The sequence below is a fragment of the Carettochelys insculpta genome, chromosome 22, assembly GCF_033958435.1.
Source record: "Carettochelys insculpta isolate YL-2023 chromosome 22, ASM3395843v1, whole genome shotgun sequence".
In the NCBI taxonomy this organism is placed as follows: Eukaryota; Metazoa; Chordata; order Testudines; family Carettochelyidae; genus Carettochelys; species Carettochelys insculpta.
Genome location: NC_134158.1, coordinates 16239060 through 16257973, shown reverse-complemented (window position 1 = coordinate 16257973; position 18914 = coordinate 16239060). Strand labels below are relative to the sequence as shown.

Sequence of the window (18914 nt, the reverse complement as noted above, 5' to 3'; positions counted from 1 at the left end):
GCAACAGCATCACACTGTTGACTTATATTTGGCTTGTGGTCCACTATAACCCCTAGACCCTTTCTGCTGTGGTCATTCCTAGACAGTCTCTCCCCATTCTGTACGTGTGAAACTGGCTGTTCCTTCCCAAGTGGAGCACTTTGCATTTGTCCTTAATAAAGTTCATCCTGTTTACCTCAGACCATTTCTCCAATTTATCCAGATCATTTTGAATTATGATCCTATCTTCCAAAGCAGCTGCAACCCCTCCCAGCTTGGTATCATTTGCAAACATAATAAGCGTACTTTCTATGCCAACATCTAAATCGTTGATGAGGATATTGAACAGAACCGATCCTAAAACAGACCCCTGCAGAACCCCATTTGTTATACTTTTCCAGCAGGACTGAGAACCATTAAGAACTACTCTCAGTATGGTTATCGAGCCAGCTATGCACCCATCTTATAGTAGCCTCATCTAAGTTGTATTTGCCTAGCTTTTTTATACGAATATCATGCGAGACCGTATCAAATGCTTTACTAAAGTCTAACAGAATACTGAATATGAAACAGTTTACTGTAGATTGCCCAGTGGTGTGAAAGGGGGGAAAGAAAAAGGGAGGGGTTCAAACCAACCTGCCCCCTATCAATTCAACCCACATTATCCCGACTAGGGCTCCCAATGCACTACAGTAGCAGTTGGATACAAGGAACCAGTCTATTTGACCTTTGAGAGCACTGTGCTTCTCCTGCCTTCTTGCACTGCTTCCTTCACAGTTGGGCTCACCTGTGTCCTCCATGGAGATGCCAGCAAAGAAACAACCACCTGTTGTTTGCTCCTCTGGGAACCAAGGAAACCAGACTTTGTCCGTTCTTTGTAAATAACCAAGATCACACCAAAGATAACCTGACTCCATTGACAGTTTCACCTGCCATCTGGAACACCCAGCAAAGCACTGAATTCTGAGTAGCCCTTCAGGTCCAAAGGGATAACACTCTCATTCTGGATAAACAAAATAATTAAACCAATGGTGTGTTCCAAAATAATTTTATTTTCAAGGCTTCGTAAATAAAATAGAAAAGATGGTCAGAAAGAAAATTCAGCAAGCATAGTAAGAAAAACCAAACCAACTGTCAGAGATATTGAACAGAAAATTTCTTAATCTAGTCCTAAGAGCAAGCAATGATAGAGGAGAAAAGTGTCCATCAACATTCCACAATAGCATCTGAAAACGTTGTGAGAAAACGACAGCTCTGAAACAGACATGTGGCACAGACTACATGTGCCACAGGCCTCAGGACCAGGGAGATTTAGTTATCATTTCAATGCACAAGGAAAATGCCCTTCATTGAACAGAATATGCCCTAGGCCAAAGATTACTAGAGGACTTTAGGATTATTCTCTTGAGAACAAATCAGTGATTATACAGTGCTTGATTTGTGATGGAATAAAAGCCCAGACTCATGCAATTACAGTCTGGTACACAGGAATTTCTGTGGGGAGATGCTTTTTTGTAACTGTAGGCTGCAAAATTTTTAAATATAAAGGAGTTCAAAACAGTCATGGACTGAGTACGCATTAGAGAAGTTAATGAAAACTTTGATTTGAAACAGTGATGGGTAAAAGGATTTTGTTGTAACACATTAAAATGTATATAGTAATAAAGGTTTCATGCAAATTACCATCTGAAAGTGAAAAAACAGGTATTCCCTCATCCACCTCCCTTTCCTGTTTCTAGTGCCCAAGAGCATGCTGGGAATTGTAGTTCCTTCCCTGCCCTTGGGCTAGCTCTATAGGCAGGGAGCTGGCTAAGGAGCTACAGCTCCCATGCTACCTTGGTTTTCCCATCATACCATGCAGGCGCTTACTGCACAGTACAGCAGGGGGGAAGGGAAAGAAACTGTACACCCCCTCCCCCCGGCATATGGGGCTGAATTAGGTGCCATGGCTCAAGCAATTTTTTTTTAAACTTTCATCACTGATGCTGCAAGCTCTGATATCCCAGGGCTACGAGATGCCATATCTAGAGGTGCCAGGACTCAGCCCTGTGGTAAGGCCTGGCACAAATTAAGCACTGGCAATATGACCATTACATTCTACAGGAACACAAGATGTATAACTAACCTGATGAAGAGCTCCGTGTAAGGATATGACTCTATGCACATACCAATACAACCTGTCAAGGGAAGACATTCCTTTACAACAGGAGAGCTCTCTCCCATCAACATAAAAATAACCCTACCTTTGCGAGCAGCAGAGGGCACATCAGCAGAAGTGCTCTGCCCATGAGACCTTACATCGGTGTAACTCATGTTGTTTGAGGGGGTGGAATATTCACACTTCTGACTGCAACTTAAGCTTTGCCAACATGGGCTGAAAGGTAGACGGAGCCTGAGACAGAAAGAGCGTCTCTCTTACCAAGAGAAGTTGGTCCTATGAAAGGTATTACATCACCCTGCTTTGTCCCATTAAGTCTACGTTTACACTGAGATTTGAAAAATAAATTTATGCAATTTGCATAGCACAAATTGCATTAATTATGTCAAAATACCTTATTCCAAACTTGGTGCTGTCTAAATGGCACCCAGGTTTGTAATAAGTGGCTATTTTGAACATCCTGTTACCCGTTGTAGCGGAACCGGAATAGCACGCCCAAAAGAGCAGCACTATTTTGGGAGCTGTGAAAAGCCACAGCATTGCTATTTCAGAATACCTGCAATGTAAACATATCCTTATACCCTTACACCAATGCAGGTGCAGGTCGAACCTCTCTGGTCTGGGGACATCCGTGGTCTGCAATGATTTTAGTAAGCTGGATGTCCGCTTACCATAGCTGTGGCCCAGTTTCCTGTGGTCCTGTAAAGTTTGTTTCCAGCTACGAGTCCTGGCTCTCAGTGTTCTGTGCTGTTGTTTAGCTCTAATTTACCCCTAAATGTCTTCTAAGAGCCGAGCCAGTAACGGAAGCATTGGTAATACCGATGGACAATAGTGACTTCCTGTTCTGCAAATTCACTTCCTTTGGCCCCAGTCAGGTCCCCAGGGTGCTGGACTAGAGAAGCTCAACATGAACAACAACCCTGCAAATACTAAATTCTACATATGTTATTTAAGATACCAGACTGATCTGTGGGAGATATTATGTGGAATGGTCCACCACCATACAGCTGTTTTGAAACTAATATGAACAGCACCTCAGAAAGTGGTTTTGGGGCCTTTTTTTTTTTTTGTTAAATTCTATTTTTGGTACTGTTTTATAACAGTTTTTTTTCCTGATTGAGCCAATACAGGAAAGGCATCACAGAGATATGCAGCTGCAGCCTTCTCCACAAAGGTTGAATCAGTATTGGCTCTCTGGGCTTGATTTCCAGTTGAGGAGGATCTTTCACATTCCCGTTTCTGCTTCAGTAGTTGTAGGTGCTGCTGATGGGTTAAGAATCTTCTTTACTTCTTTAATTATGTCTTTGACACTTAGATTAGATGCAACATTTTTCAGATGATCCTGAAACTTTGATACCAGGGTATTCTGCACTATTGCCTGCACATACTTTTCATCTTTTGAGATACAGATTTCAGTTTCTTCCTCTAGTATAAGCTGATTCTCTATCTTCTTGCGTTCTTCTTTGCTCTTACAGCAGTACCAGAGTGGGTAAAGTGTGAATATGCAGTAGACAAGGATGATACCACAAAGGCATGCTAGTCCACAAATCTGAGGGGGAAAACCAAAGCTAGTTATTTCTTCTTTACTCATCTTTTTTTTGTTCTTTGATATAAATTTAGCTACCATACTACTCAGATCTATCAACAAATCAAAAATATTCTCCTCAAATAGATTTGGGGTGTGGGGCATAGTGGCATATTTCAGTAATACTAAGGGCTCGTCTACACTTGGGGAGGGGGGGTTGGGGGAAAAAAAAATCTTATTTCCAAAAAAAAAACAAACCACCAACATGGAGCATTCAAAGGGCCATATATGAAAAGTCAAAATAAGAGGTCTTTTCCCTTAAAATAACAACTCCAGCTTTGCCAACCACTTTTGTCAAACCGCCCCTCCGCCCAACTTTAAGGAGGAAAAGGAAGCTGTGCTTTGTTCGCACACATATTATTGGCTTATGTGAATGCTCCTTTTGCAATGCTTTGTGTGAATGCGATTTTCCCAGCTTTACTTATTTCAGCCTCAGGAGGTCCAAAACAGTATCATCAGAAAAACAAAAAGAAAAACAAAAACCATGCAGTGTAGACACAGCCTAAGACTGAGGGACAAAATTTAAAAAAAAATTGGATTTTGAGATTGGCAAAGCTGCTAAAATTCTGTCTTTATCACCATTTACTATTCTGTCAATCCTTGTCTCATCTGCAATTTCATGAGCAACAATTTTATATTTTCTGCCAGATCATTGATAAAGATACTAATTAGTCCGAGGCCAAAACCAGACCACTTACAGGACTCCCCTAGAAACACTTCTGTTGGGAGAAGAATCCCTATTTACAATGTCTTTTTGAGATCTATCACTTAGCTGGTTTTAAATCCATTTCAAGTGATGCACAATTGAAAAGCAATGAATTATTTTTATCAGAATAACATGTGACACTATTTTAATGCCATACAGATGTTTAAATATTTTATGTCAACATGGTTGCCTTTGTTAACAAAAATCAATTTTGACAAGTCTCATTGTTCAGAAAACAATATATATTAGCATTAATTATGTTAATAGCTTTTAATTCTTCCCTCAGTGAATCTTTTATCAGTTGCTCTACTATTTTGCCCAGATGATCAGTGTCAAGGACATTAGATTTTGTGAATGTTTGTTCATTGGCGATCAAAGATGGGAGTTGCTTTAATCTTTTTAGAAATCTGAGGAGCCAGACTTTGAACCCACGTAGTCTTTGATATTTGAATGTATAACTTGCTTTGAATCCACCAGCTGGCACTTTTCCTTACCTTTAGGGAAAAGTTACATATAGAACTCATTTTGTAAGATGAGTGCAAAATACCAATGGAGGTTTAACCCCAGAGGTACTGAGGCAACTGACAAGGGAGAGTGAAGTCTCTGCTCTAGAGCCTTGGCTGAGAGTCATTTGGGTTTTAGCTCATGCAGTAGGCCCCCTAAGGTCACAGGTATATTTCCTCCTGCTGACGACCCGAGTCTGGACTTACAGAAGTATTCTAGTAACTCTAGCACGTGTTCCGTCTTCAGTGGCCACGCTTAAGTTTCAGGAAGTATATAATACACAGTAAAATTACAAACAAGTAGTCAAATCATGTTCAAAAGCACTAATTTATAAATCATTCCACAACATTTCTCTAACTATATTTTGCCCAGGGTTTTCACAAAGAAAGCATGGAGGAACTGAATTGCCTGAGATAAGTCCGTCCCTTACTTAGATGGCTCTTACCTGTGATGTCACATAAGCTTCACTGGGTGGCTGTGCTGGTGTTGGCTGAGCTGTAGGTTCTGTCTTGGATTCCTTGTATCCTGTATGTATGCAATCACTGTATCTGCCATCAATGAGGAGAATTACACACCATAAAAAAGAAAATCCGAAAGCCTTCCCCACTATTTCACAGACGCGTATGCATTTGCATTCTTTTGAGCAGCGAGCCCAATCAATGAAATCCTGATAGAAGATCAAGCTCAGCAGAAACAAAATAAAGGCTGGAAATAAGAAAAAAGACAAGCCGTAGGAGATTCGCAAATCCTTTCTCTGAGGACATTTAAATTCACTTTGAATTACTTCTTCAACCACTACCAAAATTAAGGAGGCAAAGGAAGCTGATACAATAGGAAGGCTACTTTTCCAAGTCCCAAAGAATTTCTTTCTGGCTGTCATTTGACCCTGTGACCAGTTCTTTCCTAAGTCAAAGAACAAATGAACCTTTTAAGTCTGCTTCCTACCAGTAACTATGCACAGTGACTGAAAATGAAAATGAAAATGTTATCTGAGAAAACAAGCCCCATAATTGGTTGGTCCATTGAAATACAGTGTGGTGGCCAAGGATGGTTGGTTGGTTACAAACTGCACAACATGGCTATCTCTCTGATACTTGTCACCATGCAAGGCATTACATTTAACTGTAATGAGTGGAAATCCATTAACCTCATGAAAAAACTTGCATAGATACCGACAGATATCATCTTCCTCTTCAAATGCAAACAGAAGGATATCATACCAAAAGGACTGAGGGTGAAAAGCCCATTGAAATCAACATACTACACAGATTACAGTGAGAAATTGTGCCACACAGTCCCTAAGAAATTGAGGAACCACCTGATCAGCATCTTGTACAGCAAACAGGAAAACACCAAAAGAGAGCTCTCTAATCTGGAGACCCTCTTAAATGAACAATCTTCCACGCAAACCTCCACATGGCTGGACTTTACTAGAACAAGACGGAAGATTTACAACACGCATTTCTCCTCTCTACAGAAGAAAAAGGACTGAAAACTATCTAAACTCCTACTTTCCACATGGGGCTACAATAATAATACCCTTAACTCGCCCAGCAGTATTGTCAACCTATCCAACTACACACACAGCCTGGCAGAAAAATCTGCCCTTTCTCGAGGACTCTCTTTCTGCCCCACCACCTGCACAAACTTGATGCAGTTCTGTGGTGATCTGGAAGCCTTCTTTCGCTGTCTGTGACTCAAGGAATACTTCCAACATGACACGGAACAGGGCACTGACCCACAGGTACCCTCCCACCTACGGTACAAGAAAAAGAATTCCTCATGGACTCCCCCTGACGGTCGAAATGACAAACTGGACCTATACATAGAATGCTTCTGCTGGCGTGCACGGGCAGAAATTGTGGAAAAGCAGCATCGCTTACCCCATAACCTCAGCCGTGCAGAATGCAACACCATCAACAGCCTCAGAAACAGCTCTGACATTGTCATCCAAGAGGCCGACAAGGGAGGTGCTGTTGTCATCATGAATAGGACAGACTACCAAAAGGAGGCTACCAGGCAACTCTCCGATACCACATTCTACAAGCCTCTGTCTGAGGATCCCACTGAGGAATACACAAAGAAACTACAGCATCTGCTCAAGACCCTCCCTATAAAAACACAGGAACAGATTTACACAGACACACCTGTGGAAACCATCTTGTATAAGAAGCCATTTCACATCCCTTACTTCTGCATGTACACAAGAGCCTGTACTTTCCCTGACCTGTTTGGGAATGGCAGGGAGGATGAGCTCTATGTAATGCGTTAATGGGCTGTTTGGAGTTAAGACTTCAGCTCCCGGTACCTGTTTCTCTTTGCTGATAACCGTTTCTCTTTGAGAAGTGATTTATGATTCTCTAACTAATTGCCTCTAACACTGGGCTTGTTTGTGTAAGGGTATAAAATACTAGAGTTAGCTGCATCAAGCAGCCTTGCTGGACCTGGTGTTACTAGTAGCCAGTTTGACTCATCTGTTGCCTTATTGCATTCAATAAAGCTGAATGTTAGCTGCCTAAACACAGAAAAGTTTTTTTGCTTCAACAGTCTGGAGGTTCCACCGAGATCCCAACACACCACTTGCCCGGATGGAGGGACCGGCACCCCACTTCCAAGCCTCTCAAGAGCACTCAATAGAAGGTAAGGGGGATAACCTGTTACAAAATCTCCCAGCAGGGGCGTGGGACTGGAGTGACGTCCGTCCATCATGGTAAGGGGGAGCTACAGGTTCCACCTTTGTGGAGCGGCTAACATTCTTTGTCTGTCTGTCTGTTTGTTTGTGTCTGTCTTTGTCTATTAGGCCTGTCTTGCATGTCACAGTTCCAACAGGGCACACTGGTGTCTCTAGTGAGGCAGCCATGCACCGGACCCTCTGTGTTCGGACGCTAAAAGCTGGTGTGGTGACACTACTCTCTTTCGGCACACAGAACTGTGGAAAGCCTTGCTGCCTCCCTCTGTTTCTGTTCTGAAGTAAGACTAACCTTTAAAGATATCTCTAAACCCAGGCAGACTTCATTCCCGCCAGGCCATTTCCAGGCGCCAGGATGCAGACATCCTGCCGGGCTGGAGCGGGTGCCAGGAACTCCTCCGCGAGCCAGGTGGGCTTTGGTCCAGTGCCTCGCACCCCGTGAGCCAGGCGAACTCCAGTTCGGTGCCTCACAGGGAGGAGAGGGGGAGGAAAGATCTGATCGGCCAGGTGGACTCCGGTCTCAGTTCGGTGCCTCACAGGGAGAAAATAAATTATGGGGATAGGTCAGACTACAGGAATTCCGATGCCCTCTAAAGCCAGTCCAGCTTTTTTTATGTTTACTCACTAAGGGGAAATTACTTGCAAGTTTCTAGACAAATGGAATTTTTATACCCAAGACAGTCAAACTGCAGTTCCCTATATTAGGTACCTTTGACAAGGATAAAATCCTTCATTTATGAGGCACTCTTGAGGGTCGTGGAGCAAAAACTCCCGATCAACAATGGTCTGCCTATTTATCATGGTATGAAGAGACTTGTAAAAGGCGGAACGAATCTCACTTAAGAAGTTTAAAAGATTCCCAGGAGAAACTTCAGTTAAGAATCAAACAGCTTGAAGGCACAGATATACAACACAAAACAACAGAAACGCAGCCTAGTGCGCCATCTATGGGGCAATGTATCCTGGCCTTCCAAGCCCTAACTCTCAGGGTGATATGAATGACATCCTGAGTTCTGCTTGGAATACTCTACCTTATCCAAACCCAGGTCCCCCAGCCCCGGAAGCTCATAGGGATTCAGGAGTCCCCGTAGAGAGGGAAGAAAACGGATCCGGGGTGCACTTCATGTCTTACCAGCCAGCAGCTACAACTACTATTGTCCTTAAGACACCACCTTCAAAGAGACAACAATTAGTAAAATGCATGGGGGAAACAAGCAACAGCCCAACCACTCAAATTTTTGCTTTACGAGAAGTCCCAAACCCCTAAGGAGGGCACATGCAGGTTTACCAACCCTGGACTAGAACTGTATTACGTGCCATGGCTAAAGACGTTCCCCCAGTAGAAGACGACCCAGTAAAGTTTCAATCAGAACTAGCGCTAGTGATCCAGTCTTATGACCCAAATTGGCAGGACCTTGATCAGCTTTTAAGGGTGGTCTTGCCTGATGATAAGCGTACAAAGATCATGAGGAAAGCAGAGTGGCCAGCTGAGCCCATCCAAGGAGTACCAGAGGCAGGAACTTATGACACTGAGCTTACACAAGGTAGAAACAGGCTGCTTGACAGTATCCTTACAGTTTTTCCCAAACGACCAGATTGGGTTAAAATTAATATCTGCAAGCAGGAAGATAAGGAAACACCAGGAGCCTATTTGGAAAGGCTTAGAAAGGTATTTGAGAGGCACTCTGGCATTGACAATCCGGCTGAGACTGCTAAACAGGTGCTGGGTGCCGCCTTTGTTAATGGATTAAACCCAGCTGTACAGAGACAGCTGAAATGAATGACTGTGGGCTGGGAAACTAAACCTTTAGAAGACCTCTTAACAGTGGCAAACCATTGCAGCCAGTGCTTAAAAGCTAAACAGGATAAAGAACCTAAACTTATGGTCTTACAGCCAATGCCCTCTAAATTAGGCAGGGGTTGGGGCCGCTCTACAGAGCGACATCCACGGGGCACCTGTGGGACAGCAAGATCGTCCCCACCTTGGTTTGCAGCTACAGCTGGTCGAGGCAGCCCAGTAACACGGGTGGGTACAACTGTTTGCCACTACTGCAAACAGCCCACACACTGGAAAAGTCAGTGCCCATGTCCCCTAAATCAACAGACCCTGCAGTTCACAGAGCTCCACAGGGTCAGTTTAACTTAGTAGAATTTGACAGCGAATAGGGGTGCCCGGAGGAGAATTGCAACTTCTCTCTCTTATCTCCGCTTATTCCCCTGAACCCAGCTGGCACTCTTACCTGCCAAGTTGCTGGACAAAACACCCAGGTTTTAGTAGACACAGGGGCCAGCAGGTCCACCCTTCAAGTGTCTTCTTTCCCTATTCCCCTTTCTGGTCAGGTTGTTAATGCAATTGGCATTTCTAATCAAGTCATACCTCCCCTGTCTCTGAACCTGTCTCTCTTATACTTGGGCCCATTTCGGAACAGCATTCTTTCCTTCTAAGTCCTACTTCCCCTGTAAATCTATTAGGAAGGGATCTACTGTGCAGGTTGCACTGCACCATTTTCTGTACTCCAGATGGGGTTTATCTTGAAGTACCTGCACAATCACGAGAGGAGGTGAAAGACCTCCTGCAGGATCCTACCGCCTCCTTATTGCCTTCTATTCCTGAAACAGATGCTGATCTTTTGTCCCAGGTACCCAGCTACTTGTGGGCTACTACCCCAAACAAGGTGGGCAGAATATCAGTAGATCCAGTTTACATTTCCTACTAAGCCCTTGCCCCGTATTCCTCAGTACCCGCTGAATCCTGCGGCTGAGGCAGGAATTCAGCTTGTCATTTCTGACCTCCTGGCACAGGGGAGTCTTATCCCCTGTTCAAGCCCTTGCAACACCCCCATACTGCCCTTAAAGAAACCGGGGAGGGACACCTACCGGTTCGTCCAAGACCTTCAAGCTAACAACTCCATTATTATCTCTCAATTTCCTGTTGTTCCCAACCCGGCCACAATTCTTTCCTCTGTCCCACCAGATTCCACCTACTTTACTGTTGTTGACCTCTCCTCTGCCTGTTTCAGTGTTTCTCTCCATCCCGATTGCCAATACCTTATAGCTTTTACTTATGAAGCGCACCAATACTGATGGACTGTTCTGCCACAAGGTTTTAGAGATTCTCCCACCTGTTTTTCACAGCGAGACCTTGCTGACGTTACTTTCCCGTCTGGCTCTACTCTCATTCAGCATGTAGATGATTTCCTTCTCTGCAGCCCGTCTCTCGAGGCCTGCAGGGCAGACTCGGTTACACTTCTCATTGCCCTAGCCAAAAAAGGGCACAAGGTGTCTAAACAAAAACTTCAACTCTGTCAGCCAAAAGTTAGGTATTTGGGGTATGATCTCTCACCAGGTAGCCGTCATCTTTCTGATGACAGAATCCAGGCAATCCTTTCTGCCCCTAGACCTACTACCCCTTCTCAAATCCATTCTTTCTTAGGCATGGCTGGCTATTGTAGGCAATGGATTCCTAACTTTTCTCAACTAGTCAAACCACTCCAGAACCTTACTCGACATGCCACCCCTACTCCCATTCCCTGGGGCCCCCAGCAAGACGCTGCTTTCATCTCCTTAAAACAAGCATTAGTATCTGCTCCTGCTTTGGGTTTACCTGATTATTCCCGTCCTTTCACTTTGTTTTGCCATGAAAAGGAAGGATGTGCTATGGGTGTGCTGGTTCAGAAACATGGTGATAAATACTGCCCTCTTGCTTATTACAGTACCTATCTTGATTCTGTGGCTGCTTCTTTCCCTCCTTGCCTACGTGCAGTTGCAGCTGCAGCACGAATTTTAGAGCAAACAGAGCCTTTGGTTTTACAATCTCCCTTAACGTTGGCTGTTCCTCATTCAGTGTCTGCCTTACTCCTGAAAGGAAAAGCTCAGCACCTTTCCAATGCTCGTCTTGTTAAATATGAACGGCTTCTTTTTGCCTCTCCTAATGTTTCAGTGGTTCATTGTGTTTCTTTAAATCCTGCTATATTGCTCCCTGCTCCCCACAAAGGGGGAGCCACATGATTGCTTGAAAGTTGTTCAGGCTGTCACTTCTCCTCGACATGATCTTTCTGAAACCCCCTTGGACAATCCTGATTTTATACTGTATACAGATGGTTCTTGCTTTTATAATTCTACTGATATCTTAGTAGCAGGCTATGCAGTTTGTACTATTTATGATGCTGTGGAGTCTGCTCCTCTGCCTTCTATCTCGTCTGCACAGGTGGCAGGGCTTGTAGCTCTTACTCGCGCCTGTCATATCGCAGCAGGGGTTTCTGCCGCTGTCTATACTGACTCCCGGTATGCTTTTAGTGTAGTTCATGATTTTGGTACACTATGGAAACAGCGAGGTTTTCTCACCTCCTCTGGACACACTATAAAGAATGGCCCTTATGTAGCTGCTCTCCTAGATGCTGTACTTTTACTGTCTGCTCTGGCTATTGTTAAGTGCACAGCTCATTCTTCTTCCTCTGATGAAGTGGCAATAGGGAATGATATGGCCAATTGGGCTGCCAAGGCAGCTGCCCTATGTCCTCCTCGAGTTGAAGCATTGTACCCCTCCCTTCCAATGCCCTCTCCAGTGCCCTCCTGCAAGACCAAGCCCCTGAATCGGAAAAGCAGGAGTGGAGATTGGCAGGGTGCACCTTGCACCCAGACTACTTGTGGCGCAGCTTTGACAGCTGCATTGTTGCCCCAGTGGTCCTGCTACCTCAGCTTGCTTCTGTGCTCCATGGATTGTCACATGTTAGCAAAGGGGGTATGGTAGCAACTCTAAAACAAAATTGGTTTGCTCCCAAATTCTCCCTAGTAGCCCAAGACCACCGTCTGGCTTGCCCTGTCTGCCAAGCCCACAATGTGGGCAAACCTGTAAAGACAGTTCCGGCAACCAGACCCCCGCTTTTAGGACCATTCCTGAATTTGCAAATGGACTTCATTCAATTGCCTAAATGTAAATCCTTTGAATATGTACTGGTTACTGTTTGTTTGTTCTCGGGATGGGCAGAAGCCTATTCATGCAGAAAAGCTGATGCCATCACAGTGGCTAAAAAACTTCTAAATCACTTTATCCCATCCTGGGGAATACCCCTTGTGATCTCCAGCAATAGAGGTACTCACTTCACTGGACAAATCATTCAGAACATGGCAAAGTACTATTCCATCTGACAGGCGCTGCACTGTCTATGACACCCAGAGAGCGTGGGAGCAGTGGAAAGATGAAATGGGATTTTAAAGAATAAACTCGCCAAAATATGTGAGGACTCTGGTTTAACTTGGGTAGAAGCTCTCCCAATTGCCCTAATGAGCAGGAGAGCCACTCCTAACCAAAAAACTGGACTCAGTCCTTATGAAATTGTGTGTGGTCAGGCTATGAGGCAGCTGAGCAGCCCAGAAATTGACCAGGCTGACATCACACTTATCAAAGGAAGCATAGTTAAGTACTGTCAGGAACTTATGAGGTGTGTGCAGTCCTACCATTTAGAGGTCAAGGACGCTTTCCTGGAAGCCCTGACTGAACCACGCCATAAGCTGCAACCAGGAGATTGGGTCTGTCTAAAGGTCCACCAGCGAAAGACTGCCCTGGAACCAAGGTGGAAGGGCCCCTACCAAATCCTTTTGACCACCCATACTGCTGTGAAGTGCAAGGGACTGTGCACCTGGATCCATGCCTCCCACTGCAAATCAGCTCCAGGTCCTACAGAGGCTAGTCCTGAAGAGGAACACCGCAGACCTGGTACCGGAAATCCAGGTCCAGAAGTAGATGAGGATCAGCGCAGGCCTGGTACCGGCAATCCAGGCCCAGAAGCAGACAAACCTGAGGCATCAAGACTACGGTATCAACTACGACCCAGGAAACCTGCCAGAGATAGGTGAAGAAAGCTACGACATCCTGAAGAACAGCCAAATGGGGCTGGCCAAACAAATCCTACTGAGCTTATGTTCAGTTTTGTTTTTAATACTTAGCAGCTATAGCCTATATGGCTCAAATACGTTTATGCTCTTAATAAACCAAGTCTCCCTAGAATTTAATAGTTCAGATTGTTGGATATGTGCTCATAGTCCTGTACATTCAGAAGGTGTCCCAATGATTCCAGTCCCACTAAATAACACTCAGATAAATGGCACATGGTTTGGTGAATTGGGCCAGAATGACACATGGTATGATAAAGAGTTTAATGGTCTAGGGTATGTCCGTCTAGCCATAATCTCAGTTGGAATATACTGCTGGACATGCAATGGCACAGGGGCCTGAGTGGGGAAAAGCAAGTGTGAGATAAGCATTGTCCAAAATGGGGTTTGGTATAAAAATAACACCCGGGAAAAAGATAAAGGCCCTGCTGACTTTGGCATCTTTGGGTACTACATGCAGTGGATGATGAAACCCCAATGCGATAAAGCCTTAACAGCTAAGGTTGTCCATTATTTCATATGTGGCCGAAGGGCATATAAAACCCTGCCCATAAATTGGAGTGGAACCTGCTATATTGGGGCAGCCTTCCCAGCCATTCGGATAGTAGACCGTCTTCCCAGTAGCAGAGTCCGAAACTAGCGAGAGGTAACAAACGTGGAATGGTATTGGGGAGTCACAACCCCAGGTTTGGGTGTGGCCTTTGCGATGAAGGAAATCCGGAGGCTGGAGGAAGCTTTTGAGACAGTAGCCAATGCTACAACCAAAGCCCTCCGGCCATTGATAGGGAATTAGGAGAAGTTAGGCAAATGGTCCTCCAAAACCAAATGGCTCCAGATTACGTCCTAGCAAGTAAGGGTGGGGTTTGTGCCATGCTGGGAAAGGAATGCTGTGTGTATATTACAGACACCATTAAGGAAGTAGAGGAAGATGCCTCTGAAATTGAAAAAGCTGTGATGAGCCTTAAGCAGGAGGAAAGCTGGACCCTCTGGGGTTGGTTGGGAGGTTGGATTGGATATGTGGGAACTTGGAATTTACAAGGAATAGCATCAGTATTGGCAATAATCCTTTGTGTTTATTTTTATTTCTTGCTAATCAAATGTATTTCCTGTGCTCTAAAAAGAACTGAACAGGCTCTTACCAGCAGGGAAGTAGAGCTAATGATTTTAAGACATGATGAGCAAAGAAAAGAACAAGAAATGTATGTAAATACTTTAATGAACATGTACCAGCATCTGAGGAAGTGAGTTAACTCACGAAAGCTCATGCTCTAAACTTTTCTGTTAGTCTATAAGGTGCCACAGGACCCTTCGTTGCTGCTACAGATCCAGACTAACACGGCTACCCCTCTGATACATGTACCCATGAAATGGCTCCTGAGTTAGCCTTTTTAAGGCTAAAAGGGGGGAGTTGTGGAAACCATCTTGTATAAGAAGCCATTTCACATCCCTTACTTCTGCACGTACACAAGAGCCTGTACTTTCCCTGACCTGTTTGGGAATGGCAGGGAGGATGAGCTCTATGTAATGCGTTAATGGGCTGTTTGGAGTTAAGACTCCAGCTCCCCGGTACCTGTTTCTCTTTGCTGATAACGGTTTCTCTTTGAGAAGTGATTTACGATTCTCTAATTGCCTCTGACCCTGGGCTTGTTTGTGTAAGGGTATTTCAACAGTTTCCACTCCACCATCAATGTTACCCTGGACCAGTCCACACAAGAGATTCACTTCCTGCACACTACTGTCCAGATAAGAGACGGTCACATAAATACCACCCTATACCGAAAACCCACGGACCACTATGCTTACCTACATGCCTCCAGCTTCCATCCAGGGCATGCTACACAATCCATTGTTTACAGCCAGGCACTAAGGTACAACCGCATTTGCACTGATCTATCAGACAGAGACAAACATCTACAAGACCTTTACCAAGCTTTCCTCAAACTACAATACCCACTGAAGGAAGTGAGGAAACAGGTTGACAGAGCCAGATAGGTACCCAGAAGCCACCTCCTACAAGCCAGGCCTCGCAAGGAAAACTAGAGAACACCACTGACCATCACATACAGCCCCCACCTAAGGCCCCTCCAACGCATCATCAGTGATCTGCAACCCATCCTGAACAATGATCTTTCACTCTCACAGACCTTGGGAGGCAGGCCTGTCCTCACCTACAGACAGCCTGCCAACCTTACACAAATCCTCACCAGCCACTACAAATCACAAACCAGTGGCTCTAGGCCTGAAACCAGCCCCTGCAATGGTCCTCGCTGCCAATTTTGCTCACATATCTACAACAGTGACAGCACAGGACCTAACATCAACCATACCATCAGGGGCTCCTTTACCTGCACATCTACTAATATAATATATGCCATCATGTGCCAGAAATGCCCCACTGCAATTTACATTGGCCAAACTGGATAGTCTCTACATAAAAGAATAAATGGACATGAATCAGACATCAGGAACAGTAATGTACAAAAGCCCTTGGGAGAATACTTCAATCTCCCTGGACACTCAGTACCAGATTTAAGGGTGGCAGTCCTGAAACAAAGAAATTTCAGAAATCAAATGGAGAGAGAAATCTCTGAGCTGCAATTTATTTGCAAGTTTGACTGCATTAACCAAGGATTAAACAGAGACTGGGAGTAGCTTGCAGCTTACAAAGGCAGCTTCTCTGCCCTGGTGTGTTAAGATCTCCCCATTAGACTCTGACAATGGCTCATATCCCCCTGTTTGATCTGACTTGTTTTTTCCTCTTTTGATACCTACTATTGATAGTGGGCCATTTCCATCTTGCTGAATAGACCTTGCCAGCTCTGGCCCTCCCTTCTTCTGAGACCCCATTCTTTAAACACCCATCTGAAACCCCCACCCCCACCCCACTCATGCATCTGATGAAGCAGGTCTTTGCCCACAAAAGTTTATGCTCCAAAATATCTGTTAGTCTATAAGGTGCCACAAGACTTATTGTTGTTCTCAAAACTGCACACTGGAGATTTTGAGTGGCTGTAGAGTTGCAGCTACTAGACTCAGATTGCTGGTCTGTTATCTTTTCACTGCTAACAATTTCTCCTATGACGCTGACCCTTCTGTGACATCTCCAACAGTCTCCAGAGGGTTATTTTTAATTCAGCTGAAAGACAAAATTTCCTTAAAAAACTGAAATTTGAGGTTTCTGAAAATTATTTCAAAGGAACCATGCTGCTTTCACCTTCCCTCGATAGTTTTAAACCAAAAATGCCTTCTTATACGATTTCAGAACTGTGGGATTATGGGTATTTAATACAGCAGTCTTAAACAACTTTAAATTATCAACCACATTTTAATGTTTAAATATTGCCTTCCCACCCAGCTTTACAGAAATTACCTTCTGAGATCTCGCTGTAGTATCGTAAGAAAAAAAGAATATTCCAAAATATTCCAGTCCTCATCTTCAAAGTATTTCAGTTAAGACCATACCTAGGCTAGTTGTACTGAAACAGGTTTTAGGTAACCACAACCTTTTCTTTATGACGGTGAGTTCACAGCAGTATCCAAGGTCATAGTTAGCTTCCATCTTCAAGGAGAGTCTGAAGTGCTACTCTTCTAGGCAAAAAAATATCTGGCAGGGATGGTGATAGGTCCTGCTGTGAGTGAAGGGGATGGGACTGGACCTCTGAAGGCCTCTTCCAGTTCCATGAGATAGGTATAGGTCCATAACTTCCTAGCACCACGTCTGTGCCTCCTCTGTGCAAGGCTCTCACAGCTAATGTGCAAATACTGTGCAAGGCTCTCACAGCTTCCTTCTCATCCCCCGCCCTTTCCTCTTGCTAGTGGCCAATGGCATGTCAGGAAATGTAGTCCCTTCCCTGCTCCAGGCCCCGCTCTCTAGGCAGCGAGCTAGCCAATGAACTGCAGTTCACATCAATGAACCCCACTTCGTCATCAGGTGGCTCAACCTAGTTTTCCCTAGTGCAGACACCGGAGTTTCTAACTCAGTTACTTCTACAGCCCCTGCAATATCTCAGCCCCTCGCAACCTGTTCCCAAAGTATACCTAGGAGAAAGCAGGGGGTTACTATCACCCCCCAGCTCAGAGGTGGAGAGTTGAGAGCTGCAAAGATTGATTTGACCAAGGTCACACAGCTTGCTGATGGCAGAGTGGGGTCTCCCACATTCCAGGCTCACATCCTAACTCCTAGGTAATCCTTCCTTTCCACCCAGCTCTATGGTGGATGTGATTCTCCTCCAGTTTGGAAGAACAGAGAGGGATCCAAGGCGAGTTCTCATGCTGCATTTCCAGGAAGCCCAACCTAAAGCAACAGAAGGAGAATATGGTCATTTTTATACCCTCCTCATACTGGACTGCCAGTGGGGCTGAAATGGGGACTTTCATAACATAAGGAGGCCACAGGGCTGCTCTGTGTTACAGTAGCTTTCCCCCATGTTGCAGCACAAGTCGGAACAGCTGTTGTAGCATGTGCTGAAGCCTCACCTCAGCTTTGCCACATGAAATGGGAGGTTTGTGTTTCTCCTGGTTCTCAGCAGCACAAACACTAGTGTGATGGGCGCCACTGTAAGACCCTGGATGGACATTGTCCACACATTACATTTGTCCTTTTTTAACTTGTCGGCTTAAAACTCAATTTAATTAAACTGATACCAAAGCCAGTATAGCCCCAGGGGACTGGGGGGAGGTGGGGGCTGACAACAACAGCAAGGGTCAGGATCCCTCATACTCACTGGCAGTGGAGGGTGGGGGGAAGCTAAGCAGTGTGGCTCCACTCTCTGGCTGCATGAGTTGGGGAAGGGGTGAGAGCACCCCTCACACTCACCAGAAGCAAACTGAGCTGAGCAGGGGAGTGGGGTGGGGCTCATTGCTCCACTTCCCCCCAACTTCTGCTGATAAGTGGGGCCTGATCACAGTTGCTGATGTCAGGTCCCACCCCTTCTAAACTTCTGTGCCCCATCACCTGGGGGAACAGGCATGAGGGAAGAGGCAGGGCAACGCCAGAGCAGAGGTGGGGAAAAGATGGGGTGAGGGTGGAGTAGGATCAGCAGAGGGGTCATTTCCCAGCCAGCTGTTAAGTGGCTTCATAACTCGGTGCAAAGTGGCCCTTGGCTGCAAAGCTCACATTGGCATTGGTGCTCAGCAACCCCACTATACAGGTTGGTCCCTGGCATTGCTCCTGTCTTTGCAAGTATTAAGGAGGCAAATGCATGAGCAAAAACCAATCACCCCCTTCTCCCCACCAGGGGAGCTTGGTTCCCTCCTCCAGCAACTACCCCAATAGCTACTCACGAGGGGGAGAAGGATATCCAGCCATTCATCAGCTTCTCTGCCCCCTTACAAGCCCTTCCCACCGTAACAGCATCCCCCTGCTCCCCCAGCACACACAGGATCCCCCGCCACCTGCCCA

At 45.2% G+C, this 18914-nt stretch overlaps 1 long non-coding RNA gene across 1 annotated transcript; it reads right to left on the bottom strand.

The window, feature by feature from the left end:
* Positions 1–1011: 1011 nt before the first annotated feature.
* LOC142025245 (uncharacterized) lies at positions 1012–17600 on the bottom strand. The gene is made up of 3 exons (XR_012648613.1): positions 16884–17600; positions 5378–5637; positions 1012–3686 (listed from the first exon to the last, which is right to left on the bottom strand). It is a non-coding gene; the product is annotated as an uncharacterized LOC142025245 (long non-coding RNA).
* Positions 17601–18914: the final 1314 nt, after the last annotated feature.